This window comes from Miscanthus floridulus, chromosome 13, assembly GCF_019320115.1.
Source record: "Miscanthus floridulus cultivar M001 chromosome 13, ASM1932011v1, whole genome shotgun sequence".
NCBI lineage: Eukaryota > Viridiplantae > Streptophyta > Magnoliopsida > Poales > Poaceae > Miscanthus > Miscanthus floridulus.
The window spans coordinates 15,532,935-15,556,326 of NC_089592.1; the positions used below are offsets into that span (position 1 = coordinate 15,532,935).

Genomic DNA, 23,392 nt, shown 5'->3' on the forward strand with positions numbered 1-23,392 from the left:
CTTGATCCCATGCACATCACTAAAAATGTGTGCGCTAACACTGTTAACACCTTGATGGACACCGGGGGGACATCGAAGGATTCACTAGCCACATGCCTGGACATGCAACACTTGAGAATTGGGAAGAAGCTGCATCCTGTGGAGCTAGAGAATGGCCAGTTCGAACTTCTAGTTGCGTCATGGACATTGAAGAAGGAAGAAAAGTGTGCGCTTATTTCTTTCTTCAATGAACTCAAAGTCCCGATAGGCTACTGTGCGAATCCGAAGAGGCTAGTGAACATGAGAGAACTCAAGTTCAACTATGGCCCTATGAAGGCCCATGACTATCATGTCATTATGACTCAGCTGCTCCTTGTTGCCCTACGTGGTATCCTCCCCCCAAAGGTCCACGCCCCAATCATAAAGCTTTGCTCGTTCTTCAACGCGATCTCAAAAAAGGTCATTGATGTGTCCACGCTAGAGCAGCTGCAGTGGGACATAGTTGAAACTCTCGTTAGGCTTGAGATGCATTTCCCATTGACTTACTTTGATATCTCATTGCGTCTGCTCATTCATCTTGTTGACCAAATTAGAGCCCTTGGCCCAATGTACCTGCATCAGATGTTTCCTTTTGAAAGATTGATGAAAGTTTTCAGGAGGTATGTTAGGAATAGATTCTAGCCAGAAGGGGGCATGGTTGAAGGATGGTCAATGGAGGAGGCCATTGAGTTCTACACATATTATCTGGACATCAAAAGGGTCGGAGTTCCAGAATCTCGTCATGAGGGAAGACTACGTGACAAAGGAACGATCGGGGAGAAATCTATTATAGTATACGACCCTATTTCTTTCAGACAGACATAGTTCGCTATTCTCCAGCAAGCCGAGGGTGTGATGCCATACATTGACGAGCATAGGCAATCGCTGCAAACTCTGTATCCGAGCAGGTCACAGGCTTGGCTGCATAAAAAACATAAGGAGGAATTTGTCAGCTGGTTGCAACGTCGCTTACTTGGAATAAAGTTGGGTAATCAACTGGATGCCTTAGCCAAGGGGCCTTCGAGTACATATCTTAAGTACCAAGGGTATGAGATCAATGGATTCACATTTTACACAAAAAAGCAAGATGGAAAGAGCACATACCAAAATTGTGGTGTACATTTTGATGCCCACGACGAGAACGGCAACGTGCAGGCGACATACTATGGTTTCGTAGCGGAGATATGGAAGCTAGCCTACGGTCCATTGAAGGAAGCTCTTTTTCACTGCTAGTGGGTCTGGCTTGAGGAAATCAACACTGACAGCGAATGGTTCACTACCGTTGATCTCACTAAGACCTTATACAGAGACGACCCCTTCGTCCTTGCAAGAGATGTTATGCAAGTCTTCTATGCAAGGGACAACAAGACAAAAGGAAGGCTAAAAGTAGTCCTAGAAGGCAAAAGGAAGATTGTCGGTGTCGATAGAGTCACGGACGAAGAAGACTACAGGGGCTATCAGGAAATGCATCCATTCGGGGCGAACGTACCCCTACCTATCCTTCAAGAGGGTGACAAACCTGCTTACGTACAAATTGATCACAATGAAGCCCTCATTGTTGATACACCTAAAGATAGTTAGATTATTGTTAACTATATAATCATTATGCAGACGTTGTATTAGTAACTCGTACTGAATATTTAATTTATATTTTGTGCGCATCTCTACAATTTAATTATTGACTATATAATCAAATATTAAGATGATGTTCACAAACACTATTATTTGATAATTATAGACCATTAATTAATTATTATAGAATTAAATAATCAAGACACAAATTTTTGTGTTATTTTAGAATATAAACTAACTGTATTATTTCTATTAATAAATAAATAAAGAAAAGCAAACTAACCGAACTTCCTATCCTAGCTCAGTGGTTAAGGCCGCGCAGTCTGTACTCTGAGACCCTCGCTCGAATCCCAGGCGGACCAAACTTTTTTAATTTTGTATTGATTATTTAGTAGTGCATTACGATGGGATAAAAGAAAAAAATAAAACCATTCTAACTGAACTCCCTATCCTAACTCAGCGGTTCAAACTTTTTTATATTTTTTACAAAAGGGCTGCGATGGCAGGCCGCGCACTCTCGACCCCATGACCCGCGCTCGATTCTCAGGCGGGCCAAACTTTTTATATTTTTTACAAAAGGCTGCGATGGCAGGCTCCAAACCGACAGTGTTTTTTTTATATTTTTTTACTAAAAGATGACGGCAGGGCCCTTCACTGCTGGTTTTGGTTTTAAAACTGGCAGTGATAGCTTCTATCACAGTTGGTTTTAAAACCGGCAATGATAGCTTCTATCACTGTCGGTTTTTAAACTAAAACCGACAGTGATGTGTAGATGTTCCTCATATGCCAACAGTGCTCCCATGACCTCAACAATTGGAACACTACTCCCACCTACCCTGACAACTTTAGTTCAGAAATAAAAATATACCACGACTGCTAGCCCCTATAAAATGACCCTCGACCAGGAGCTAGCCTCTCCATGCTTGTTGGTTTTAGCCAGGTCTTATCAGCCATGATACAATATTTTCCTCTCACAACAAACCACATATATCATTATGCATTGTTGTCCACCAAAATGGTGCACACATGAGGTACTAGAAGAATGCTACTGAAGATAGAGCAACGCCGAAGATTAGAGATGCCACAAGGTTTACAGAGCCATCCGCTGTGGTGTGCTCTAGACTGTATGTCTAGAGAGACCTAGTGTGCTCTCGGCAATTTCCTGTCCCGGAGCAGCATTGGTTCATCGGTGCGGTGCCGAGCTGAATCCGATGTGCTCTGGACTGTACAGAGAATAAGGCCATGTACAGCAGAGGCATGGATTCATCGATGCCACCTTATCATCTCCAACCGGTATAGCTCGTAGACCACCTCAGTGTTGTTGTTTGACCCTAGTTGGTGCTAGAAGAATGCTACTGAGGTGGTTAAATTATAATGTGTTGATACACATTGATGGTAACATTGACCAGTACACAAATAGGTCTTTGTTATCGTATATGGAATTTTAGTGTAAGGTCTTTGTTATCATATATGTAACATATTTCTAATTTTTTGTAATTTTTTGATGTATTTCATTACTATCTACATAAATATATCCTTCTTGTTAAAACTTTCCCACTACAGTATCTAGATAGATATATCATTTATATATATGCACCTTCACTGTCAGTTCTATTTAGAAACCGACAGTGATAGCCACCTTCATTGTTGGTTCTATTTAGAAACCGACAGTAATAGCCACCTTCACTGTCGGTTCTATTTAAAAACCGGCAGTGATGTCCATGTCCCCCTATATAAAACAAACTACCAGCCACATACATCGATCCCACCCACCCATAAACTCTCTTAGTCTCATTTCTCACGTTTCACTCTCACTTCTCAAGACATCCACTCTCTCTCTATGTGATTTGGTCATGGCTCCTGTATTTTTCAATGGTATTGATATGTTGTCTTCTCCAATATTGTATCTATATTCATTTGATCTATATTTATATTCATGTTTCTTTGCATTCTACATTTATATATATTCTTATTCCTTGCATTCGATCTATATTTAATTATATTGCCACATTTTACTTGGAAGAATTTTTTTGTGCATATATTTTATGTTCATATTTTTTTGCATTTTATCGATCAGGTGGTATGAACAACGGACCTCCCCCACCACAAGAACTAGGTTTCCACCCTGGCGATGAGCCATTCGCTCCTAATGTGGCCATTCCACGGTTCCCTATTCCAGCTATTGTATAAAATATTTTCCAACATCTTTTGTTTTTTGATGCTAACAAATAAGTGTAATTAGTTTAATATCACTGTTGCATACATATATGTCGCAGACTATATCCCCAATAGATTGGCTGCGAACAGCACTTAGCTGGTTCTTTATCTCGAACATCGTCGAGAACACGGCATATAATGCAAGTGGTCGGCTATGGACGTGTGAACTCAGTTTTTTCATCCTTGTGAGGGGTTCAAATTATCGGAACCATATCCATAGGACGGGAATACAGAGCTTGGACATGATAAGTGCCCAAGTAAGTGTCGTGTACGTCTGTTTAGAGGCACTTCGATGTATTTGCTATGATGTGCTTGATTTCTCACACTTCAAGGCACTTGCTTTGAATGCTGGTGATATCCCCGTCCCGTAAGCAAGCGAATAGTTTGCAAGCTACTATCATGCGGATGTGGTAAAATGGTCACTTATACCTGAGTCGTGGTTATTTATTGTTTATTATTGTAATAACATTCTCTAAAAAAAATTTCTCCGCATGCAGATTGCGCTACAGGACCTTACCTATGCTGCATGTGGCTTGTGGACCGTTCTAGACCAAGCTACGGAGTAACTCGGGTATGATTGGGACTTCTGTAATGGAAACCTCGGCTAGCTCACTATAGAAGGGCGCTAGTACTGCATAAGGATTACTAACAGGGGCAGTGGTCGTTCAGTAGGTGACATCTTTGGCCGACCATTCTTTCGGTATTGTGAGGCACGAGAGAGTGCACTCATACGGGCATTGGACTTCATCGATACAAGCGGATACATAATCCATGACATCAATTACCATATATGGCTACAGAGGCATGTTAGTGTGCGTGGTCCGATCGATCCCGGTAGTGATTCCGATAGTAATTAATGTTTATTTAGCTAGGTTTTTAAGGTCGTAGTTTAATTAGGTTCTAATTTTAATATGTACGGCTTTGTGTGTCTAATTATTGTCATTCATGTAATTCATGTAACATTTGTTGGGCTATTAGAAATATACATTCCGGTGTTGTATTGGTCTCAAAATTATTCTCAGGCTTGCATGTGCCACGTGTGAAGGAAACACCAAGTTTAGGATTTTCCGGAGATGGTTTGCTACTTTCTGAGTTTTAATTGAATTTTCGCGCGACGAGACCGTTTAATTATAGGTTGAACTGAGTCTACCCATGAAAGATCCAGAATGGTGCTAAACTTTTACACATGATCTAATGTGCCCTAGGGATAAGAATTTTGTAGAGGTGGATGAAAAAATCTATTGGGTCCAAGATGAAATTCACACTCTTTTGTCTCATTCAGCACACAGAAAAATATAATTAATAAAAAATGATTAGAAAAACCTAAGATCCTGTGTGGGATCTTAATTTGGGTGTACAAGCTTGCCAAAAAAATTTCAAGCCATTTCGACAAAGGCGGAGTATACATGCTTCACAGAGGTACATGTGCCCTTTTTATCGAACCATGACTATACACATAGGTTATCAAGGTTTATGTGGTTCATATGCATTTCAGTGTTGTATTGGTCTCAAAATTATTCTTAGGCTTGCACATTCCACGTGTGAAGGAAACACCAAGTTTGGGATTTTCTAGAGATTGTTTGCTACTTTCTGAGTTTTAATTGAATTTCCGCGCGACGAGACCGTTTAATTATAGGTTGAACTCAGTCTACCCACGAAAAGATCTGGAATGGTGCCAAACTTTTACACAGGATCTAATGTGCCCTAGGGATAAGAATTTTGTGGAGGTGGATGAAAAAATCTATTGGGTCCAGGATGAAATTCTTCCTCTTTTGTCTCATTCAGCACACAGAAAAATATAATTAGAAAAACCTAAGATTCTGTGTGGGATCTTAATTTGGGTGTACAAGCTTGCCAAAAAACTTTCAAGCCATTTTGACATAGGCGGAGTATACATGTTTCACAGAGGTATATGTGCCCTTTCATCGAACCATGACTATACACATAGGTTATCAAGGTTTCTGTGGTTCATATGCATTCCGGTGTTGTATTGGTCTCAAACTTTTTCTTAGGCTTGCACGTGCCACGTGTGAAAGAAACAACAAGTTTTGGATTTTCCGGAGATGGTTTGCTACTTTCTGAGGTTTAATTGAATTTCCACGCGATGAGACCGTTTAATTATAGGTTGAACTGAGTCTACCCACGAAAAGATTCGAAATGGTGTCAAACTTTTACACAGGATCTAATGTGCCCTAGGGATAAGAATTTTGTAGAGGTGGATAAAAAAATCTATTGGGTCCAAGATGAAATTCACACTCTTTTGTCTCATTCAGCACACAAAAAAATATAATTAATAAAAAATGATTAGAAAAACCTAAGATCCTGTGTGGGATCTTAATTTGGGTGTACAAGCTTGCCAAAAAAATTTCAAGTCATTTCAACATAGGCGGAGTATACATGCTTCACAGAGGTACATGTGCTCTTTCATCGAACCATGACTATACACATAGGTTATCAAGGTTTCTGTGGTTCATATGCATTCTGGTGTTGTATTGGTTTCAAAATTATTCTCAGGCTTGCACATGCCACGTGTGACGAAAACACCAAGTTTAGGATTTTTCGGAGATGGTTTGCTACTTTTTGAGGTTTAATTGAATTTCCGTGCGACGAGACCGTTTAATTATAGGTTAAACTGAGTCTATCCACGAAAAAATCCAGAATGGTGCCAAACTTTTATATAGGATCTAATGTGCCCTAGGGATAAGAATTTTGTGGAGGTGGATGAAAAAAATCTATTGGGTCCAAGATGAAATTCACCCTCTTTTGTCTCATTCAGCACACAGAAAAATATAATTAATAAAAATAATTAGAAAAAACTAAGACCCTGTGTGGGATCTTAATTTGGGTGTATAAGCTTGCCAAAAAAATTGAAGCCATTTCAACATAGGAATACATATGCTTCTATTTATTCAGTATATAAAAGAAAATTTTTAATATATATAAACATCACTGTCGGTTTCAAAAAAACCGCCAGTGATGAGAAAAAACCGACAGTGATGCTTGTTTTCACTGTCGGTTTATTTTGAAAACCGGTAGTGATATATAAAAAAAATAAAAATAATTGTGCCAGCCCTCGGGTTTGAGCTCGGGTCTTCGGCTACAGAGTTCAGATACTTAACCGCTTCGCTTGTATAGGATATGTGCTAAGGTTTATTTATTTTATCCTTTTGACCTTGAGACCGCTTAATAAATTATAAAATTAAACCAAAAAAATTAGGCCACCCTGGATTCGAACACTGGTATCAGGGGCTAAGTTGCGGGGTCTTAACCGTCGAGCCAGTAGGAGGTATTCGAAAGAAGTGGAAAATATAAGTTACTTATTCTGTAACCCCTACACAGAAATCACTGTCGGTTTAAAGAATAGCCCGGTAGTGATGTCTAGAAGAGCAACAGTCCTGTTGGCCCCCTCGATCTCCGGTACGTAGCATATCATATACTACGGTCTTCGTGACAACGAGGCAACGACCAAGATGCATCGCCACATACAATCCAAGGGACGATGTTAGCAAAACGAGGTCATACAATGCAACATCCAATATGTAAGCAAATAAAACTAGGTCATGCAATGCAAGTATCAACCCAAGGTGATGATGATCAAACAAAGGATTCGATGACACGGTTTTTTGTAGAACCAGTAAATTATTACATCGACCTAAGACATCGATTAATCACTAGTGCTACTAATTACTGCTGGTGCTGCCGCATGCGTCGTCCCCCTACTGCCGGTGCTCCTCTTCGCGCTTCTTTCGTCGCTCAGCCCTACGCCGACACCGTTCCATGTCCATCATGAGACGCCGCTCGGTCTCCTCCTCCTGGCGGTGGCGCTCCTCCTCCTCATCGCGGCGGCGCTCCTCGCGGTGGCGCTCCTCCTCCTTGGAGATCTCGACGACGTGCTTCAGGATGCAGTTGTCGGTCTCCTTCTATGTGATGGCATGGAGGTGCCGGTCCTCCTCCTCCTTCTGAGCCATCTCCAACGAGTTGAAGACGATCTCCTCCACCGAAAGAGGTTTCGGTTCCTCCTCCGATGCGGTCTCACTGTCCGAATCGTCCTCGAGGTTCACCTCGAGGTCCTATTCGGATGACGGCGTCGGTGGAGCTGGCATCAGGGGGCGACGTGAGGACGACGGGTTCAGCATCGCCCATGTTGTCTTCAAGCAGCGAGGCATTGTGGCGGTGGGTCGAGGGCCAGGGTGAGGTTTGCATGGGAAGGGTGCTTCACTTTCTTGACGCGTGGTGGTGCAATGATGGCCGACTGTGCATAGGGGCCTGGCTTATATATAGGCGTGGAACTAATCACGTTGCAATAACTCGCACCCCTCAGAAGACGGAGTGTGCCTGCATTGCGAACTGGCGCGAGCAGCCGATGGACTCCTAGTAAACGCAACGTCTCTTCGTGGGGAACTGAAGGGCCATGACCAGTCGAAGGACCGAGTAAAATAGCAACTCTTCATGGGAACCACGTGACCAGCGTGGCCGGGGAGTTGAAGGGCCTACGCACAAAGCAGGGATAGACAATCACTCAATGGAATAAATTCCTTCAAACTTTCCGAAATCAGGTGATAGCTCAATGGTTTGTGCGCTGCTCTAGAACTTGTAGGCTTTGATTCGAATCAGGAATGCAACACATTTATTTTATCTTTTTGACCTTTAGACCGCTTAATAAATTATAAAATTAAACCAAAAAAATTGGGCCGCCTGGGATTCAAACACGGGTATCGGGGGCTAAGTTGCGGGGTCTTAACCGTTGAGCTAGTAGGAGGTATTCGAAAGAAGTGGAAAAGATAAGTTACTTATGTTGTAACCACTACACAAAAATCACTACCGGTTTAAAGAATGGCCCGGCAGTGATGTACCACCATCACTGTCGGTTCCTACTTACAACCGGCAGTGATGTACCACCATCACTGTTGGTTTCTAATTAGAACCGGCAGTGATGAGGTCTGGTATAAAAGGTCGTCGCGGGTTGAAATTATCGCCAACCATTCCCCGCGCTCCTCTTCTTCGACGCCGAGGCCCATGCATCGCCCCACACCGGAGCAACCGTCCACCGCCCCATGTGCCACCATTCCTAGCCCCGCACTCCTCTTCTTCAACGCCGACGCCCGTGCACCGCCCCACGCCGGAGGACTCCCCACGCCATCCACCGCCCAACGCTGGAGCACCGTCGAGGCCTTCAGGAGCGCGCGCGGACAGCTGCTTTCCCACCCCCATGGTGAGTGCGTGGCTCACTGCCCGCTAAGTGTTGGATGAAATGCCCCACGGTTGTTGTCTTCCCAATAGCAATTGATTCATATTCGATTGAGTTACATGCTGTTACTCCTTGGTTTAGCTATCCTTATATGTACATGCTGTTACATAAACCAGTTAGTTTTTCCCTAGAGAGATTATGCTACCTACTGATTTAGAGAGGACCTAGTAATCATGGCCCTAAACTGTTTAAGAACCATTGGTATTATTTGCATGTTGTCGCAACAAGTTATTCCCTCGAGTCACAGCTAAGTGACCTTTTGCGCTGTGTGCAGTCTAAGTATTTAAACATTGATCATCAACACCTCTTGACATAGTTAGATTGAATATGTGACAATGATATGAGCATATCTATCTCGAATAGTAGTTGCATAATGTTATGATATCTCTGTACTTTGTAATTATTGCAAGCAATGGAAACTAGCAGTCAAAGGTACACGTTAATGACTGTGGACATCTTATTTGTGACAGTAGGGAGTGTTCTGTTTGTGTAAGAGTTAGATAAGAATTTTTGCTCTTGCTTAAATAGATTTAGTTTGGAATGTCAAGGATAAAGAACATTAAATAGATTTAGTTTGGCCATATAACTTGAATAATAACTCTTGTTCAGTGAGTTACTATTACCACTTACCACATGTCTAATTTACTTAAATGTATAGGCAACCATGGCATGGTATGTAGTGCATGTTGGTCACATGCCTAGGATTTATTGAACCTAGGAAGATTGCTATGCTCAAGTCAATCGCTACCTTGGTAATTTGCACAAAAAATACAACACAAAAGCTAAAGCTTTGAGGGCCTACTATAGTCATCTGGCCTACCTTGCAAACCATGGGCAACCGGCCTACTATGGTCCAATGAATGCAAACCATGGCCATCCGCTGGCACTGGAGATCGAAGAGAAGCCACCCGCCGGAGATGTGAAGATTAGGAGAATTGCTCCTTGGTCTTGGAAAGATGTCATGCTTTTATTTATGGCTATGGTCATCGCTTTCCTTATTTGACAGTTGATGTAGGCTTAGTTTCGTAGAACAGTAGGTGGACTTTGTTGTATGTGGTCAATCAAACAATGAATTTGTTCTAGGTGAACATATGCTATTATTTGACTTTATTGTATGTGGACTTATTATTAGACTTTGCATTAAACATATTATATATATATGAACATATGCTATTAGTAGTTGTCCATGGCCAAAACAACCATGATCGTCTCACAGCCATGACTCATCGTCCTCTGTTACCCCGTCATCGAAGAACTGATTGGCAACAAGAAGCGGCTGATATCGCTGGGATGGGAGAGCAGCATGATCCAACAAACGGTGACGGTGTTAATCAGGTCGGTGAGAACGAGTAGCCATGGACCTCATCCGACCTGCTCGATCTAGGTCAAAATGACCAAGATGGCCAGGTAACTTTGGTATCATGTCACTATGTAGCCACACACGCTAATCAATTGAGAGGGTCATAGCTTACTTGGTGTCTCTAGCAGGAGCCTCCGATGGCCGAGGAGCTAGAGGGTTCGGGTAGCAGGAAGGCCAGATCCAAGCGAGGCATATCAAAGATTCCTGTTGATAGGAATGCACACTAGCACATTGCTGAGTTTGATGAATTTAGGGATCCACTCTCACCGTCTATAGCTTTGACCAAATACAAGACTATCCTCGGGTTACTTGTTAGGGACTTCATCCCAATTAAGTACAGGAAGTGGATTGGGAAAGATGATGACCGGTGGAGGTTCCTGAAAAAGAGAAGGATTACATATGGGATGTTAAGATCCCAGAGTATTTCACTTTCCCAACCGAGTATGACAGGGAGTTAGTCAAGAAAAAAGCAAAAGAAATCATGGGGACATGCTTCAAGAATTTCAAGGGGACATTGTACAAGAATTTTGTCCTCAAAAATAAAGAACCAGATTTTGATGGTGGACAGTTTAGCAAGCAGAAGGACTTCTGGCGGGCTTTTAAGGAATACAGGTTATCCGAGGAGTACTTAGTACTGAGCAGGAAGAATAAGGAGAATTCGTAGAAAGCGATGAATCCTCATCATCTCATCTCTCGTGGCTACGCCAAAAAGATGCCAGAATTTGAAGCAGAACTTCAAAAGATGGATCACTTTGCTGAGGAAGGCGTTTAGGTTGAGATCGCTGATTGGGAGCCCAGATCGGTATTATACTGTATGGGGAGAAATGTAAGGCACGCCAAGGACGGGAGCTTTAGCTCCTCAAATCAACCCATGAGCGAACTCATCCAGAGGATCTCCTAGGTAACTAAGGAGGTGAGGTAAGGGACTCGCACTTCTAATAGGGAGAAACACATGCTCACCCAAGCACTCGGAACCAAGGAGCACCCTAGTTGCACTAGAGGAACCGGTGTTGTTCCTTGGAAACTAGCATTCCCCCAAGAATCTAACACTTACCGGAGCCACTCGAGGGGTAGAGTAGAACATGAGGCAGAGTATTTGAGGAGACTAAAAGAGATGGAAGACAGAATGGAAGCACGGATTGAGGCGACCATTGAAGCACGAGTCGAGCAAATTTTGTTGTCCAAGGGGTCAGTAGTACCACAAAACCCTACTCCTAGTGCCTTTAGCCCACAATTTAGGGGTCACAGCAGCTGCAAATTGACCCCGCTTGACGAAGAAGAGGCGAATGTGCCTCATCCGATGGACAACATCACTGAACCCATCAATGTCAGGTTGTACATCTATCAGGAATGGACAAAGGACAAGATGGCGCTCGGCCAGGCCTGGCCTACAGGAAATGGGACAATTAATGGCTGCCCAATTCCACTGGGGTACGCTCGCATCACCATTGACAGAATACTTGATAAGAAGTATAAAAAGATACCCATTGAGTACCCTATAGCAGAAGACATGCCGAAACTTGCTCAAAACAAGGGCTCTCAAGTCGCCTGGCGCAAGAGCTTCATTAAGCTTGACCATTAATTGTCCTCTGATGATGAGGACGACTGCGAGTCTTCGCCCACCCACGATGATCACTCACCATCTCCCAACAGAGATCACTCCCCTCCTCATCCGAAGCCATCACCCCCGAGAAGATAGAGGTCTCCTTCTATTCCTCCCCATCTGACTCCATCTTCATCAGCCCCGAGAAAAGAGACTCCTCCTCCTCCTCCATCTTCATCAGCGCTGGGAAAACAGAATTCTCGTCGTCGTCCTCCTCCTCCACCTCAGCCCAAAACAAGATCAAGGACATCCTCGCAGTCGTAGAAAAGGTCCTTGGATTCGGTCGCTAATGCTCCCAAAGTGGACCAACATAAAAGAAAAAGGTTGTTCAGTGGCAGCATTATCACCTTGATGAAAGACAAATTTACAGCACACATCTCGAAGGAAGATTGTGTTAGTTTCTTCAATCTATGTGCCTCACTGCCTCCGTTTTTGTTGAAGTCCGAAATCAAAAGGCAAACACAAAATAAATATGCTACAACAAGAGACGAAGAAATACACAATAAAGATTTAAGGAACATTATGAAGTTAGTCGAAGACAACCCTGATTTAACCATGGAAGAGGCCACGAACATCTATTATGATGTACAAGGGATGGGAACACTGGCAATGAAGTATGAAAGGGGCAATCTTTTGGTTCCTGATCATGAGTATAAAAATCTGACAACATATATGCGCCAGTTACATGAATATTACATGGCTCAAGCAATAGAGACGGATGACTTTGGTTTTGAGGTTATTATCCGTTCGCCACATGTTTTCCAATATCCTGAAGAAGAGAAGTTCGATGTCGAGTGGGAGTGCTTGTTCCAGCTATACCAGAAACACTCTCTCGATGTTCAAATGTTGACGCTGTGGACTATGTAAGTACCCTACACGCACGATATTATAATTAACTACTCTCTCGAGACACAAATTGTTAACTTTTGAGCACTTCCCATGATTTTATATAGGTGTATAGCAAAATTTTGCATTCTAAAAATAAAATGGGCTTACATAGGCTTCTTGGACCCCATGCGAGTCAATGAGAGGACATGTCTAGGCCTCTATGGATTTGACATTGAAGACCTGAAATAGAGATTGATTGCTGTTTTCGACGAATTCACGATGAAGAAGAAAACCCACATACTTCTAGCCTACAACTGCGAGTATGTGTTCTCGGCTTTTAATTTTATGCTTCTTTTTTCATTAAGATTATTCGATAATTAGGATTCTGTGATTGCAGCAACCATTTTGTCTTCATTTGTGTTAATCTTGCCAAAAATCTGCTCAAGGTGTGGGACTCGAAGAAAAAACCATTTCATCATCTGGATGCACTGGTGGCAGTGCTGAATTAGTAAGCGATCCTAATAACTATTGTTTTCTAATCACACATACCGATTTCTAATGTTTCTCCTTTTAATGTTGCTCAGTGTCCGAAGAAGATATATCGGTGGGACGCCGGTCCCATTCAAGGTTGTCGAAATGGAGGGGAAGTACCTATCACAGCCGGCGGGAAACAATGAATGCGGGTTTTATGTAATGTGGGCAATGCTCGCTACATCAGCGGGAAATCGGAAGAAGCCGATAAGTTGGTGTGTATAATCTCCATTTCATTTATGTCTGTTAATAATTCAACAAAATAATTTACTGTTCCTCTTTGGATATCATCTTTTTTGAACGACAGCGCAAGAAATTTAAGCAGGAAAGGCTGCTAGACATGGAGATCGTCGCACTACAATAGGAGCTGGCAAAATTCATCTTAGCCGAGCTATTAGAAAAAGATGGAGTATTTTCCATTGCATAATCCATGAAGTACAAGGACCAATATGGCCTAGAGCGGCTCGCCAGATTATTGTAGGAAGTCCAAGAAGCATGTGTGAAGTCCAAGAACATTTCTTTTTTATTTTGAGGGATCGGGATTTGGATAAGAACATTTGAATTATAATCGTAACATTTGTAATGTTCAATATTGATGGACATGTCGTCTATGTAGCGTATATAAAGCAAAACACGATTCCATGAAAAATATAAATTAAAATAAATTATAAAACAATAAAATACGAACGGGCTATCACCGCCGGTTAGCAACAAACCGGCAGCGTTGTCGTAACCATCACTGCCGATTAGAAGGAAACCGACAGTATTGGCTTGTTCAACACTGCCAGCTTGAACCATGAACCGACACTGATAGTTATGAGAACACTGCCGGTTTGATCCATGAACCAACACTGATATTTACTACAACACTGCCGGTTTCATCCATGAACCGATAGTGTTGGCTTGCTCAACACTAGGGATGAAAACGGTACGGATATTTTCCGACCATATTCGAAACTGAATCCGTTTAGAGGGGTTGAGATCTATCCGTATCCGAGTCCGGATATCCAACATCCGATACCGTATTCGTATCCGAATACTCAAATCGCATATTTATGATGTCGATATCCAATCGTATCCTATCCGACATAGTTGACACTATCTGTATTCGAATCTAAATCTGGATAGAAATATGAAAACAAATGTAATATCGGTGATATCCGTCCGTATCCGATCCATTTTCATCCCTACTCAACACTGTCGGCTTGAAACATGAACCGACACTGATAGTTACGAGAACACTGCCGGTTTGATCCATGAACCGACACTGATATTTACTACAACACTGCCGGTTTGATCCATGAACCGACAGTGTAGGCTTGCTCAACACTGCTGGCTTGAGCCAAGAACCGACACTCTTGAAGCAACCGTCACTGTCGGTTGGCACTACAAACCGGCAGTGTTGTTCAACTGGACACTGCCGGGTGGAGCCAGGAACCGACACTGTTTCCCGTAGATCAGTGTCGGTTTTTAAGGACCGACAGTGATGTCAACCCCCTATCACTGCCGGTATACCACTGTCGGTTCAAAATCCGACAGTGAAGTGGGTTTTTGAACCAGCAGTGATGTCCAGATCTAGGGTAGTGATATCTATGCTATAAAAGAACAAAAGAATTGAAAAACGTCTCACCTAAAAACATCTAGCTAGCCTGTTTTAACCCTTAGATGTGATTTGAAATGTTGCTCTAAGGGATATTAGGCCTCCTTACTTCCTAATAAGTGGGCCATACCCTAAGAAACATAAGACAGTAAGAATCTTACGCGTTTCTGCCATAAAAATCGCCCGTGCGTGTATTCCTCCCACTTTTTCACTGTGCTATCCTGCTACCCGCCGATAGGTACCAGCACCTGGCAATGACACCTGCACAGTGCCGCCCCGCCCTTTCCATCCATGCCGCCTCGGCCAGCGTAGGCACCCGAGAATCATCCAGTCTGACCAGGTGGCCGCTGGCAGCACGCCGACTACCCTTTCCTAGCACTGTTTCTCTTCCTCCCTTCACGCGTGAATCAACCCAACGTGACAAAGCCCATCAATGTGGCCGCCTGCAGTTCTCCCTCCCTCCGGCAGCTCTCACCCTCCCTCATCTCCAACTCCGACAGCTCACTCCCTTCCTCACTCGTCTCCATCTCTGGCGGGCTTAGAAGGAATGGGCTCAGGGGAGGGAGGGAGGCCAGGCGGTGGAATGGTGGACAGGTGTTTGGGCCCTAGTAGCGGTGGAGGCGACCGAACCAGGTCGGAGCGGGAGCGTCGTGGCGGCGGTTGCGGGTCACCGACGAGCATGGCCATAGTGATCGTGGGAGTAGGGCGGTAGAGGGCAAGAAGGAGGTCACGACAGCCGCGCTAGGGTTCGCCAGAGCTCCACGGCCTAGGCATTCAGTATTGCCGAACCGATAGGTTCGGTACTTCAGTTCTTCCCACAGAAAATTCGGTTCCTCGGAAAATAGGTACCGATCAGTTCCTTCCAAAAATCGGTAGCGAGGAAATTCAGTTTCAGCATTTTTGGTTCAGTTTTGGTATTTACCAAAAAAATACCCAATTGATCACAAAGACAAGTAATAGCAGGTTCAAAAGGTAATTTTTACATAATTTTGACATGATTTCATAAAGAATAATAGTGCCAAATACATACATATAAAAGTCCACAAGACTATAAGAGTAGAGTACCATAAATACATAATATAATAGTCTACAATAGCACAGTCAATAATATAACAACACTCAAATTCAACACATTTCACATAGTTCGCTAAATTCGATTTCCTGAGTTAAAGAAGAATTAGGTACCGAATTGGGTACTGAAAAAATTGGTTTTGGTATTTTCGGTTCGTTCTCGGTATTTTTCGCCTAGCCTTAGCCATGGCAGTGGAGCTTCCACGAACCCAGCGCGGCCACGGCGGTGGGCAACGGGGTGGCGAGATGCACTACAAGAAACCTGTTAAACCATGACGGATTCTCAGCGGAGGATTTTGAGATCGTCACTAACAGGCGCAATATGTGATGGTCATCTTATTTCCATCATCAATGTGCACAAGTGGATATTCCCGGCCCGCTAACTCGTTACAGTTTTATTCGGACTGTCATGGTGTATGATTTTAAATTCATCGTACTCTAGTTAGCTCAAAACAATAGGCCCGTTGTCATATAGTTAGTGCAAAGCCCAACACCTATCGCAAACTAGCAACATGCCTTACCATTTTATTTACTGCTACTAGGGATGAAAACGGGTCGGATCGGAGCGGATAATGGCTTTCCCATATTCTAATCCATTTTTTCTTCTTGAATTCAGAGCGGATCTGATATTATACGGATTCGGATGTGAATATGGATTTTTTAGATGTCGGAAATGGTACGGATTCGGACCGGTGTCGGAACGGAAGGGTACTGTTTTAAGTCGGATACTATGTGCTTACATGTTGTTTTTTTATGATAAGAGACAATTCATTAACCAAAGTCATAAAGCGACAATACAACTTGAAATAATCACCATTAATCCACCTCTTCAATTTAATAGCTCACAAAATTAATATAAATTCTCAGTTTGAACTGATTTATATTCTTGCCACTTAGGCTCTTAAAATATTCGAATTATCCTATTATAAGCGTCAAATAATCTATATTTAATCATCGGAAAATCCATATCCGCCAGATTTCGTCAATACTATATCCTACACCGCCCCTTAAAATATTCGAATTATCCTATTATAAACGTCGAATAATCTATATTTAATCATCGGAAAATCCATATCCGCCAGATTTCGTCAATACTATATCCTACACCGCATCCGCATATAATCGGATTCGGATTATTCGCATCACTTTAGATTCGGGGTGCTGGTGTGTGCCAACGGCGTGGCCCATTCACTCGACATGGCCTAGCACCCCATTCCATCGGCGTGTCGGTGTGTGCCCACTGTGAGGCCCGAAAGGAGCGTCTAGTGGAAATCTAACCTAGGACCTGCCAGATGAAAACAACTAGATTTACATTGCGCTAGTTGTTCATGTGTGCTAGAGTAGGATTCTTTTTTCGTTTTGTTCCGAATATGTAGGAGTAGGTTTTCCTCAATCACCACCCAGCCGAGACCCATCACGAACCCAGTTCGACACCACCGCCGACGGCGACATTAGGCAGGAGCCACGTTGCCGCGCCGTCCAGCAACGCCGCCTCCTCGCTTGCCGCGTCATCCCGCATCACCGCTGCACACCAGCGACATCACACATCACCGCCACCCTCCAATGCCATCCTGTAGCTCTGCAGCATCGCCTCCCTCCATTGCTGCACCAACGAGAGATGCTGAGTCCGGCCATGCGTGATGCGTCCACTTGGTGACAAATCCAACTGTTGAGCGGACTCCTACAGCCATAAATTACTGAATTGGTATTCTTTTTCATACATGTTCTTCCACTCGATTAGTCAAAGTTTGACATAAACACAAAGGATGAGACAATTAAAAAGGCTTGTCTTGAGATGATGAAGTCTGCAGTTCGCCAACAAAGATACAGGTTGAAGCAAGAATATTTTGATCCTTTTCCACTACATTTGGTTACAAAAACTTCTCCTCTCAAATACATGAATAATGAACAGTGGATTCAACTTTTGTAATCACGGAAGACTCCCAAAAAGATGGTATGTTTCCTCCTAAGAACCAGATTGTTGCTCTGTACATGCTAATTTATCACCTACCTTACATCTATTTTGTCTTTGATGTAGGAGATATGTCAAAAGAACAAAGACAACCGAGGGAACGTTAAGTACCACCAAACAACTGGATCTCGTGCCTACATGGTTCATGTTGAAAATTTGGTAAGTGGGCCATGTTAAACACCATATAAATAAATGTATGCAGCTGTTACTTAAGCATGCTTAAGTTGGAAAATAAAGCTTTCTATATGAAGCTCATCAATACTTTTCAAACTGCTGAAATGTTTGTCACTTTAGAGCATCTCCAAGAGTTCCCTATTTGCCTTTCTAATACTTGGTTTTTAGGAAAATCAGAAAAAAAAATCTCTCTTCAACAGTTCCTAATCCATCCTCCTAATATTTAGGCACTTGGGAAAACTGTGCTAGTTCCGCGTAACTTTACGCGGCTCTTGAGTCGCGTGGATCCTTCTCCCGCGCCGTGGTTCACCAGCTGGAAGAACCCCACCGTCTTGGCCGCGGCCTTCACCTGTGCGACCACCTCTGCCCGCGCGGGTGCATCCGCCGCCGACGCCGCCGAGAGGTCGATGACAGGGATAACGCTAATAGTGTTGCCGCTGCTGCTAGAGGGTGATACCTGCGGCCCCTCCTTGCAGTGGTGGCGGAAGATGGCGGGGACGGTCATGATGCCGGCATCCACGAGGCCCTTGCCGTCGGCCTTGGTGTCGTCGAACACCTTCAGCTCGCTCAGGCGGTCGTAGCCGTAGCCACTAGCGGCTTCTTCCGTGGTGGACATGGCTGCCGGCCAGCCGGGCCGGCGATTGAGGCGAGCTGGATGGACTGAGATGAGATGTCAGATGTTCGTGGCGTGGTTGATTGGATGCTTCATCAAATTCGTCCTAAATTTGATTTTTTAAAAGCAATTTATTAGAAACTCTTGGAGATGGTTTTCTTTTTTCCCTCCCAATACCTTTTTAGGAGTTGTAAAACTACAAGTTTTAGGAGGAAAAAATAGGGAACTCTTGGAGATGCTCTTACATAATCTTGGAATTTGAGATGTACTGATTTATGTGAGAACACAAGTAATTGTCATGCTGCTGCTCTGATGCAAGGGAAAATTTACAGAATATTGTGTTTGCAACATGCTGCTGCTCTTGTGATGACCATATTAAGCTGTTGCTACTATTGTATACCATATTAAGGGGTTTGTAACATGCTGCTGCATGCTATTGTAACATGCTACTGTTGCTATTTGTTGGATTGTTTTGCTCCGGCAATATCCAACAACGTGATCGCATAGACGGAATCAGATGGTAGCACACGAGACACAGAGATTTATACTAGTTCGGAGCACGGTGCGCGCTAATCCCTACTTCAGTGGTGTGCTTCTCTTGTATTCATATGCTCAATTAAAGGGGTTGTTGCTCCTAACTACGAGGTAGATGGAATTGGTGGAAGATGGATGATGTCGACCCCGAGCCCGAGGTCTCTACCCTCCTTTATATAGGCAGGAGAGGTACGGTTACAAATAGGGCCATCAGGCTAACAGATTGTATTCTTAGTTTATTACAACAGATTGATCTAGCTATCGTCCAGATACGCCCATCTTGGTTTGCCTTGATCTCCATGTTGGTCAACGTGTCAGCCCTTGTGGGCCTCCTCCTTGACGGCTGCTGGGCTGATAGCTCGGCGATGGTCATATATATAGGCGGTGTAGGTACCACTGGCTCATATATCTGACAGTAGCCCCCATAGAACTTAATGATAAGCTAGCACGTAGCTTCAAGCCCTCGGGACGTTACAGTCTCCCCTGTAGGTTCTGCGTACTATGAGTACATAGTGAGCATCTTCGGGTGTCGAAGTTTCAAGCAGTGCAACGAGATATTCCCAAGTATTAGGGAGCCAGTATGTTGTCGTTCGAGTACCAAGAGCATTTCTCGGGTAGCGAGAATCTTCTTCAAGCATCGAGTGAGGTGGTAGTACACCGTACATCAAGGAACGTTGTTCCCTAGCAGCTGTAAGTGCCTAGCTTGGGTGGTGCACCCCATATTGGGAAACATAGTTTCCTAGGCATAGCCCTCAGGACATTGTTAACGTCGTGTTCGGGTGGTGTACCCAACAACCGAAAGCGTAACCTCCAGGACATCGTGGATGCCATGCTAGGGTAAAAATACCGTTGTACTCAAGAAGTTTGTTCCCGACACATTCCGGCGTGTAAATAGTGGTTGCGCATCATTAAGTCCTAGCCATAAAACAATAATGAGGATGGGGTAGGTGCACCTCCATCGCTCGTGGGTCACTAAGCCAGTTGGTTTTTAGGGTGACCTGTTGCATGTCGTTTGTTAACGAGCACTAAGGGCATCACGTTTTTCTTCGAGATCCATCGAGCAACGTGATTCGAGTTCTCATGAGCCACATTAATGGGAGAGCGAGAACGTGGTCTCGGAGCCCTGAGGCCAATATAACAGTGTCCCATGCCGGGCACCACTATGGGCGAGTAACGAACGCGTGAGCAGCTGTCGACAGTTGCACTTATTACTCTTTGAGCTGGTAATGGGTAGAACGAGTGAACATCCGCTATCACTGAAAGGAAGTGGCAGGACAAAGCCTGACCAGCGGGGGCACATCATAAAACTCTTTTTCTAGATTCCAAGAGCTCATACTTTGGTTACAACCATGGGCCAACCAGTTTTCCAGCTTCCCCCAAAGGGGCACACATCCGTTGAAATAAGATACTTTGAGCCCGTCCGGGTATTGGGAGATTTACATGACACTGAGTGTTAGAGGTTTTAGGATCAGACTGGTGACCCTCCCGAATACCCCCTGACTCTAGAGGGGCTAGGTCGATAGCGAATCAATCACTACCACTTACACCAGCTGAGGGGGTGAGCCAGGCCGAGTACTCGATCTAAGTGTCAGATCACTCACCTGCACCGGTTAGAGTGAGGGTATTTTGAGAATGAACAACTAGGATCCGTGGGTGAGTTTTCTTACTAGAAGCTAGAGCATTGGTGTTTGTGGCTCATTTTCCCACGCACGAGCATGCGTAGTTGGGAAGCCATCTGTACACCAGTTCCTGCTTATATAAAGAAGGGGGAGGCATAAATGGGCATAACTTTATCTACGCACTGTTGAGCTTACCTTCCTTTCTTTAATTCTTCGTCTTCCTCCGCCTCTATCCCCTTAGATCTGATCTCATGGAGAGCGTGGGGAGCTCGAGGATGGAGGTTTCCAGGCAGGCGACGGATGAGCACTATTCACCATCCGTCGTGCTTTTGTCGGGTAAGTTCTTGGACAGACCTGAATTTGGTGAACTTGGGGCTTTGTACTTCTTCTCACTTGGTGTTCTTCTAGGCTTCTTGTGCATGATGACTCGAGTACCCCTAAATTGCCGGGCGATGCTATGGCGGTGGAAGTCGCAGCTCCGCCGACAGTCGCAATGGCCAGGGATGAAGTGAGCCATCTCGAAGCATAGCTAGAGGGCATACAAGAAGCGATGGTTAGGTTGGAGTGGGAGGCCACCGCCGCCATGGCATCCCGCGCTGAAGCCCAGGCGCAACTTCTTTCTAAGTTCCTGGTGAGATTTCCTGTTCATCCTTTTGAAGATTTCTTGTCTTGATGAGCGGTTGCTCTGATTATGCTTTCTAGTCGCCCAAGAGCAACTGGCTGCTGCCCAAGGAAAGGTTGAGAGGCTTTGTGATGCCAATGCTGTTCTAGCTGAGCAGGTGATGGAAGCGAAGCGTGACCGTGACGCTATTGCGGCAGACTCATCCGCCACAGTGGTCAGGGTGGGTCAATATCAAGACCGTCACGTTGCCTTGCTAGAGGCATGTGGTGGTGTTATTGACGTGCTCTCACCGGCGGGGGTGAGCATAAAGGAGCTCCTTGGCAATGTCTCGAGGCGGTTTATCGAAGTGATCCAGCATGCGGTTCATCATGAGGCCTCGTTGGCATTGGTGGTCGCTACACTCCGGAGCAACGATGACCTTCGCGACATGGCAATCTAGTTTCCACCAGTGGAAGAACCTGACGATGTTGGTGTGCTGGCCTTAGAGTTCAGGGGTGCGGCAGGCGCCATTGCCGAATCTGAGAGAGTAGAGGATGTAATCCGCTCTGCTCCTCATGATGTGTAAATGCATTAGCCTTAGAATAAAGACATTTTGCACTTTATGTTTTGTGTTTTCCTGAGTAATGGCTTCGTGACTTTGTGTAGTGTCGGTTGTTGCCCCTGGATCACCATAATAGGTTAGAATAATGTATCATGGTGATTGAATGGAGACCCTTAACATGGCTTCCCCAAATGAGGTATACTTTTGGAAACTTTTCGATTGGGTAGCCCCCGAGTGCCTTAGCAATTTAGTGTGATCTGCTGAGGTGCTTAGTTTAAGCCTAGGGTCATACTGATCATCTTTTTGATGGAGTCTACTATATTTATTGTGAGTTAGTGGTAACACCACCCGTAAATTGGGCCCTAGTATACGGCTGCTTTCTTATGCGTAGAACCATCGTAACAAGTCGATGTTTCAGGCATTCGTGTAGACTTCACCTTTCATGTTTGCCAGCTTGTATGTTCTCGACTTTAGCACTTCGGCCATGATGAATGGTCCTTCCCAAGGAGGTGAATATTGTTTTCCCCCTTGGTTGTTTGCACTCGATGCAGAACTAGATCGCCTTGCATGAAGTTTAATGGTCGAGCATGCTTGTTGTGGCACTTGTGCAATATTGCTGATATCTTATGGAACAGACAACTGTTGTTCCATGGTGCTCATTGAGCCTGTCGAGGGAATCCTGTAAGGCTTCCTTTGTTGTGTCCTCGTCATAGGCGTGGACTCAAGGAGAGGCATAGCCAACCTCCTCGGGTAGTACCATGTCTTTGTCATAGATAAGGAAGAAAGGGGTGAACCCCATCGGCCTGGTAGGAGTGGTCCGTAGGCCCCATAGGACTGGCTGAAGCTCCTCGACCCATCTACCCTCGAACTTTTTTAGTTTCCTAAAGATCCAGGGTTTAAGGCCCTGAAGGATGCAACCATTCGCTCTTTCTACCTGACCGTTGGTCTTAGGGTGGGCCACTATGGCCCATCTTATGTTGATCTATTGTTTGTCATAGAAGTCGATAAATGCACTTCCCGATCATGCTCATGACCCCATACCGGTTTATAACCTCCTTGTTGAACTCGATTGCCGCCTTTGAGCTAGCTGTAGCTACAGGCTTGGCCTCAATCTACTTGGTGAACTTGTCGATCATGACAAACAAGTGATCGAAGCCCCCAAGGGTGGGTGCGAGTTTCCCGACAAGGTCGAGTCCCTAGATGGCGAAGGGCCATGTGATCGGGATCGTTTGGAGTTCTTGAGAGAGGACGCATTTTTGCTTGGCAAAA

The 23,392-nt window shown here is 44.3% G+C and overlaps 1 pseudogene; it reads left to right on the top strand.

The window, feature by feature from the left end:
• The first annotated feature begins 7,885 nt into the window (after positions 1 to 7,885).
• LOC136499507 (uncharacterized) overlaps positions 7,886 to 23,392 on the top strand; it is a 35,256-nt pseudogene continuing 19,749 nt past the window's right edge.